Here is an 8034-nt window from a genome sequence, read left to right on the forward strand (position 1 = left end):
TGATTATTTATACGGTCTCTCAAAATGGTACAGAACGCCCTAGTCTCCACTGTTACAGCAGCAAGATCCTTAAAACAGCAAGATTATTCTGGACATATCCTGATTTTAAAGTTGTTTTTGAATTTGATACCCAGTGAGTAAAAATGTTGTCAAATACTACCAATTAAATTTATACAGTTTCATTGGCTATAGGCTTCATCTGTAATGTTGATTTATTATGAAGCTAAAGCGGAAATTCAACTGAAGAAACTCTGATTACTTTCATTCTATCTGAGGCTGATCCACCTCCGATGCAGCCAATCCGCTTCAAGCTACGCCGAAATTATCTACCAGCACTCTCCTTAAAAGCCACTCCAAATCATCTCTGGACCTGCTCTTCAACAAGCGCAAGATCCGTCGCTATGTCGGACTTTGATTCAGACAACCCACCTCCATCCCCTTCTCCACCATCGTAGCAAGCTCATCCGACTCCTCCTCGAAGCTACTTCAACCTCACCTCCAGTGTCTACTCCCTCCAGACTTTCACAGAGTACCCCGTCACTTTAAACGGTCCGGCAGAAGACCGCCATGTTGAGCCTGGTTCTGCCAGAGATTTCTTCCCAAGGGGGAGTTTTTTCTCTCCACAGTCGCTTCATGCTTGCTCTTCATGGACAGTTCATGGACAGTTTATGCAACTTCGTTCATTCGGCGTCAACTAACTCAAGCATCACCTCGTATACCAGCCTCTATGGATTACCAAACTTCATCATCTAAACTCCACCACCAGTTTCAGGCCCGGGGGAAATATTCATACTCTCATGCATCAGTTTATCTGCATTAAAGTTCAAATCAGCATTTATGTTTCCTGCCAAGGCCTGAGCGCCAAACTATTGTATCAATAAACTCTTCTAATTGCATCTTCTCTCTCTGTGAGTTTTTCAGATTGAATTTCTATTATCAAAATAAGTGGCCCTCCAAATTGTCAATTTTTCTGGTGATACACTGTATGTCTACGTCATTTCCCCATTTTCACTTACCGATGGTGAGTCTGACATAGTGGAAAAATTTGCAAATCTTCTTTTAGAAAGTAAGCTTGTATGAGTGATGCAAACAACAACTTTAAAAAGAATGTGCACAAGGAGAAATGGGCTTGTGCATGCTCTCACATACCTTCAATAGACGTTCCCTCTCAAGAACGGGTACAGGGTTGTGCATGTGCATTTTTTTTTAAAGTGGAGAGGGCAGGTCTTTTCAAAAAATTGCAAGATCCTCCACTATACCTTTAAGAAAAGTCTCTTATTTCATATACAGTAGGAAAATGGCCAGTTGACCACCTGGTAAAACTTCTTGTGACAAGGCTTGGGCCATTTTCTGATTTCCCCTTTAAACTTGGGTAAGAAAATATAATCTCGTCAGGTAGTGCTCAGGTTGTATTTAGCTGCCACATCAAGACCCCTTCCCATTGGCTTCCCCATGTAGCTGCTGACTCTACAGGTTGTACGATGGATAAGGAGATATGCGTGAACCATTTGGCCCTTGTGATACATGGGAAAATGTTATGTATCATAAGAAGCCGGACTGCAATGGTTTGAAGAAAGGTTGGCCAAAATGGGCTCAGTTAGTAAGAAGAATTCAACGTAAAGTTTGTACCAGCTTAAAATCAACAAGCTACCTTCAGTGTCAGGCATTAGTGAACAAATACTACCTCTGTGTTTCTGAGGCAGACACTAGTAATGAATTATCAAGCAGAGTTGTTGGGTTGTGCATTTGATAGTTTTAAGTAAGTTTCGTATACACTGTTCTTACTTGTATCTTATACTGCTTCTAAAAGTGATATACTTCCATTAACTTAAATTAAGTATGACTATAGCTGTTATCCTGAAGATCAGCCTAATTAAACCATACAAACAACATATGACCAGGATTACATTGCAGCGCATGCTTGAACAAGCAGCATCAAATGAGGTGAGCATATGTGGAATTCCCAGCATCCTTTCTAATAATGCTTCTGGTGTTAGCAACGCTTCTTTGAACGTACCCTGCAGTCGTTTTTTCTGTGTAGCATTATAGCACTGCTGGCTTGGATGCAACTTATTTAGTAGTTGCGTTAAGAGCAACCACCTAGTTTCCTGGTTGTTCAGCCATACTGCCAGTAGATGGTGCAATGTCTTTTTATGTCAACTCATCATTAGCTCATTATTTTCGCAACAATGATAATCAGTTTGGTCATTAGAATATAATCTACTTGTTAATTAATGCAAACATTTGTACACGGGTTTGTACACGCTTTGTGCTGAAAAAGAATTTCTGAAAAAATGGAAAGTAGTATAGATCCAGTTAAGGGGCTCCCTTTTTGGGTATTTGTAGCAACCTCTCGACAGACTTCGTTTAGACCAGACTCTAAGAAAAAAAAATAGCTGCTACTGGTTTTTGGAGAGAGCAATTGCGGATTAATTTGATAATGGGATCTGTAGACGTTTGCAGGTATTTTTATTAGAAAAAATAAGAAATGGAAGAAAGACAAGAGCTGTAGTCTGTGGTCTGCCTGTTGACTCACAGTTCCATCTTAACTTTATAATGGTGCAATGACCATTTGGCAAATTACAATGAGGACCCTTCATCCCTCAGATATTCTGCTGGTTATCAATAAAACATGTTCCAGTCACAATCTGATATTTTATAAACTGAAAAGCTTGTTTTTTTCCCCCATATAGTAACTAAAAGTACATGGACATCGCCTCCTAGTGGTCCTAGATGGAAGCAATGATTCCATTCTTTGTGGTACAATAGCACACTTAAAAATAACTTTTACTAAAGGTTCTGATTTTAATTTATTTCAGTTACAACTATGAACGTTTTCTGCATTAAAATAACACAATATTCCCACATTCCCATCACGCTTTATAATTATCTGTTAAATATATCTCAAATTTCTAACAGGCATTAACCTCTTAATAGTCTCTGCCAGAATCTCTGTTGCTCTTAGGGAACAAACCTGCAGGCTGTATGCAGTGACCCGTTTGGGCTCATTAAAATTCTCTCTCCAGGTTCACATTCAGATCTTTGAAGGTGATATTTTCTGCAGAAAGAATCCGTTTGGAAGCAGTTGAGTGTCTTGAGCTGCGCTCGACAAACAGAAAGAAGAAATGTTTTTAATTGGATCTGGCAGATCTTCATACTGTGATGGATGTCATGGTGGAAACAAGCAGGAATCGTTTCCTTCAGAGAGGAAACAGACTGTTGGAGGTTTTTATTAATCGTCTTCCTCTAATTTAACGGAGCGAGCTGTCATTAAATCGCTGAGACTCTCGTCCTACTCAAGCTTTTTTCCACAACATAATTTATCTTTTTGGCTGCTTTAAGCCTCCAATTTGTAATGAGTTATTGGGCTGTTCCCCAATATTCCCCTGTGATTGAGCAGGAAGTATTCGGGACATGATTTATAGATGTTAATTGTGCAGCTCACAATGGAGAGGAGGAGGAGAAGAGAAGTGAGGTGCACATCTGGAGAAGTCATCATGGCCACAGCCAAACTCCTGCTCCTGGGAGGGAAGTAAAAGGAGAGCCGAATGTGAACTAAGCTGCGCCCTGGAGACCACAAAACATTTTCCCCTGTCAGCTTGGCCCCGGGCCCCTCGAATCCCAGATGATCTGGCCTCCAGTAAACCCTGGCCCGCATCGCAGCCGCTCTGCTGGAGCACCTAGCAATCGCTGCCCAAACAAGACATTTTGGTATTTGATATTAAAGCAGCATCAGACAGGACATCCATCACTGTGAGCAGGGTGAGGAGGAGAGGGGAGGAGCAGGGGATGGAGGGGAAAACAATATTCCTCTTTTCCTGAAGTGGATCCCACCTGCAGGTTTGGAGTAGGAGGAATGTTCGAGTTTTCACAAAGGCTAATGTCAGTGAGGGGGGTTTCTGAAACAGGCTTCCGAGAGTCCACACACACACACACACACACACACACACACACACACACACACACACACACACACACACACACACACACACACACATCCCTTCTCCCTCATCTTCACCGACTCTTACTTCATCAGCAGCCCATCAATAACCTCATATGTTCTCAGGGTGGGGTGTTCCGCTCCATGACAGCAGCATGTTGAGCAGCTTGATGGCAAATGTTCTAGGTTTCTCCAGGATTTTCAAGGAAGGGCGGTTGGGGATGACATGTATCTCAACAGAGATATTGATCAGCATGAAGTTACAAAGATGCCTGTTTGACACTTTAACACTGTCCCACCATTTGAGGACATTGTGAGGCGTTGCTAACAGTTCCATGTTAAACTCAGATCAATCCATTTTCTTTCAGCACAACAAAACATACCGTCACATTCAGGTCCTTGTATTGACACTTGTCATCTTTCGTCTTACCTTGGATGGGTCTTCGGAAAGTATTTTCAGCACAGATGCCCAGACTTTCCTATCCTCGAACACCACCTCTAGCTCCTCATGGGGATGCCTGAGGTGTTCCAGACCAGCCCTCAGTAACAGTCCAGTGTGTGCTGGGCCGCCCTCAGGTCTTTATAATATGTTGTATGTTTGGTTGAGTTCATTTATGGGTTGAACACAACAAATATTTAGGAGAAAACTCAACTGTGGGATTATTACGAGATAATTCCTTTTATTTTGTTGTAAAATAGTTTTTCTGATTCAGATCACTGCAATGTGCTTTTGGGGTTTTCTGTTTTTTTTATTGGTTATCAATATTTTAATGATGCTTAATTTTAGTTTAGGATTCATTAGTTCTAGAACTTTTTTTTTTTTTTTAACCTTTAGACGCATAATTCCAGAAAGTCAGAGTATTATATTTATGTAGTTATATGTGAAAGAATGACTCAGCATTAGAAAATAATTTAAAATAATGTTTCATTACTGTGAAACGACCAAAGGTTTACAAAAACTTACGGAGTCTATAAGACTCGTTACACTGCTACAGCTAAAGACAAAAAAAAAGAAAGTCCAGAGAGTAAGGACGGGTGTGAGCATAATGAAATAAATGTAGAAAAACTACATCTTAATTAAATATTCGTGTGGACATCTCAGTCTCAGTACATATATATATATAACAATGAATCCTCCCGTCGTGTTTTTTATATTCCTAGAAGGATGGCCATCAGTTAGGACCACCCCTATTAAATTTGTTCATTCTACAAGTTGAACAGATTAAGCATATATAGATAAAAAAAACAAAACATTAACTAATTTCGTAATCAAACCTTAACCTGAAGTAATAGTTCTCTAAAACACCCTATTTTATGAAAGCAGTAATAAAAGCAAAACTGCAAAAAGGTTTAAACTGTCTCTCCAGTGGCTCATTGGCACAGATACTTGGAAAAAAATTTATTGAAAAAAATCGTCCATCCCACCATCTTATTCTCATTCCATCAAGGTCGTGCGGGGGCCGGTGCCTCTCTATAACACTCATGTTTTTGGACTATGGGAGGAAGCCAGAGTACCCAGAGAGAACCCAAGCATGCACAGGGAGAACATGCAAACTCCTTGCACAAAGACCCTGAGAAATCGAACCGGGAACGTTCTTGCTGCAAGGCAGCAGTTCCAAAAATATTTGATTACTGGAATAATCGATAACGACAGCAGTATTTCCTTCCCCATGCTTCATGGTCAAGTTCTGAATTTTCTTATGCAGCAGCAACTTAGAGAGGCCAGTGTTTTTATTAACTCACAAGTAGTTCTCATTTAAGCACTTTTGTATTTGTATTCTTTGAGATTGGAAGTCCTTTTACACATTTTATTATCTTTTTATACTACAAAAGGCTTTCTTTTACCACTGTTGTCCTACTCAGAGAAATCCTGACTTTTATTTGGATAACAATTCAACTGAAACTGTATTTACAAAGGTCAGTAAGAGTCATGCTGTTCTGTACAGAGCTGACACGACGTAAACGTTTTTGCATTTTTGTGATAAAACAAAGATTAAAAAGTATCTATTCAAGAAATGACTCAAGAAATATTTTAAAAAATTATTTTGTAAAAAGGCTATAAAAGTACTGAGTAACTGATCTAGGTTCCACTCATTAATATAATATTGAATTTAATATTTCAACAATTATGTTAAATTGCACAGAAAATAAACTTATTTACATTTGGTGACATAGGAAAAAATAATATACGTCATATACAGGAATTACAGGATAACAATTTTCAGGAGGAACATTTTCATATATATTTAAGATATAACTTGATAAATAAATGTTATATATAAACAGGTTGTAATAGCTTAAGTTGCTTCATGCATCAAGATACAGTGAAATATTTGCTGTATTTTTGCTTGACCTAGTAGGATACAGCAGGATCAGCAGACAGGAAATGAGATTAGTCTGTCTTAAACATAAACTCTACAGTAGGTGTGTCCCTCAAGGGCATTTTTGTTAAAAACAAGCTTCTTCTTTGTTGAGTGAAGTTTCTCATGATGGGTAAAGCAGCAAGACAGTTAAGTCAAATAAGAGTAGTGATACTTCATCATGTCAAGTACAATGTAGTATAAATACTAATAAACATATGTAAATAAACTCATGTAAATATTAAGAATTGACTTTTATTGATTCACATTGGAGAAATTTACCTCTGCATTTAGCCCATCCCTTTGGGGGGCAGTGGGCCGCCATTGTGCGGTGTCCGGGGAGCAGTGTGAGGTTAATGTTCTTTCTCAGAGATCCAGAGTGACAGTCTGTGGGAGTGGGGCACGAACTCGCTACCTCAAGATACCAAGCTCTATGCCCTAACCACTAGTCCCCCACTCCCCTAGAGAAAGGGGCAATATATTATCCACCTCTGTTTTTTTCCTATAGTGTCTTTTGTTGTTAAAGTGCATGCAGTCCACTGTGTTAAACAATGATTTTAACGTCCTGCAAACTCAGATAAAAAAAGAAGTTAATGTTTGTTTTTTATGCCCTAAGAGTAGCTAAACTCCTGCTCCTGAATATAATAGAGACACATTTTTAAATAAGTCTTAACTCTGATGTTTGCATTATTAAATCATAATGCATACATCAGGGGTTCAGTGTCAATGTACCTTAAACATCCTTGTTCCTTTTGAATCTCTCTAAACTGAGGAGAAGAGATGGCATGAAGTGTGTCTCTTTTGGAGAAGTTTCCCAACTTTTCTCTGAAAGTTTACACAGGATAGGATAAGTACCGGGGAGGAGGTGATAGGTTTGTGGTTGTCCAGCATCAGAAGGCCAAACAAATAAACAAAAAATGTAGAACTTGATCTGAACTTTGAGGTAGAAATATGGCATCAGGTGATCTGGGCTCTTAGCAGGGATTTATTTCTTGGCTTTGAGCAACAGCTTCTCTCTCCATCCTTAGTCCCAGAGGATTCCCAAAACAAAGCTAGAACTGCAGTTTATTTCTACACATACAGTTTATTTTATATGGAGTCCAAAAGATGAAAATGAAAGCTTCCAAAGGCTCAGAGTCCGAAGGCTCTATAGTCTGCTGAGAGCTGCTGCTTCAAGAACTTTAGAATTAAATTGTACTCCAATTTGGGAGGTGTTTTAGTCCATTTCATAGTTTGTTCAGCATTCACATATCATACCTGACTGATTTGGGGTGGGGCTGACAGGGGCTAAGCAGATTGAAACGCTAGTTATGCCATTTTTAGAAAAATAATCTGCAAATTGTTTCTTTATTATTTAAGAATTGTATTTTATTAATGTAAGCATCGTAGATAAACTTTTATAACAATCACATGATTATTAATACACAGACAAGATAAACTTTAAGATACCCATAAAGGGAAATGAAATAGTTTCAGCAGATAGACAGATGAAAGGGTCTCCTCTAGTGAGGCAAATTTATGGAAGATCAATAAATATCAGAAAAATATTAGAAATAACCCTGAACACAAAGAAAACAATTACAAATAATAACAATATTCTCAGAAAAAGTTTGCCTGACCTGGATTCAGACTGCTGCATGTTCTCCAGGGCTGCAGCATCTGGGACACTCTGGGCGGCACAGCATCTTGTTGGCAGCCTGACTGGCTGGATCCTACCCCGTTCTCTTGCTATGG

The sequence above is a fragment of the Cyprinodon variegatus genome, unplaced genomic scaffold, assembly GCF_000732505.1.
Source record: "Cyprinodon variegatus isolate N-32 unplaced genomic scaffold, C_variegatus-1.0 Scaffold319, whole genome shotgun sequence".
NCBI classification, from domain to species: Eukaryota; Metazoa; Chordata; class Actinopteri; order Cyprinodontiformes; family Cyprinodontidae; genus Cyprinodon; species Cyprinodon variegatus.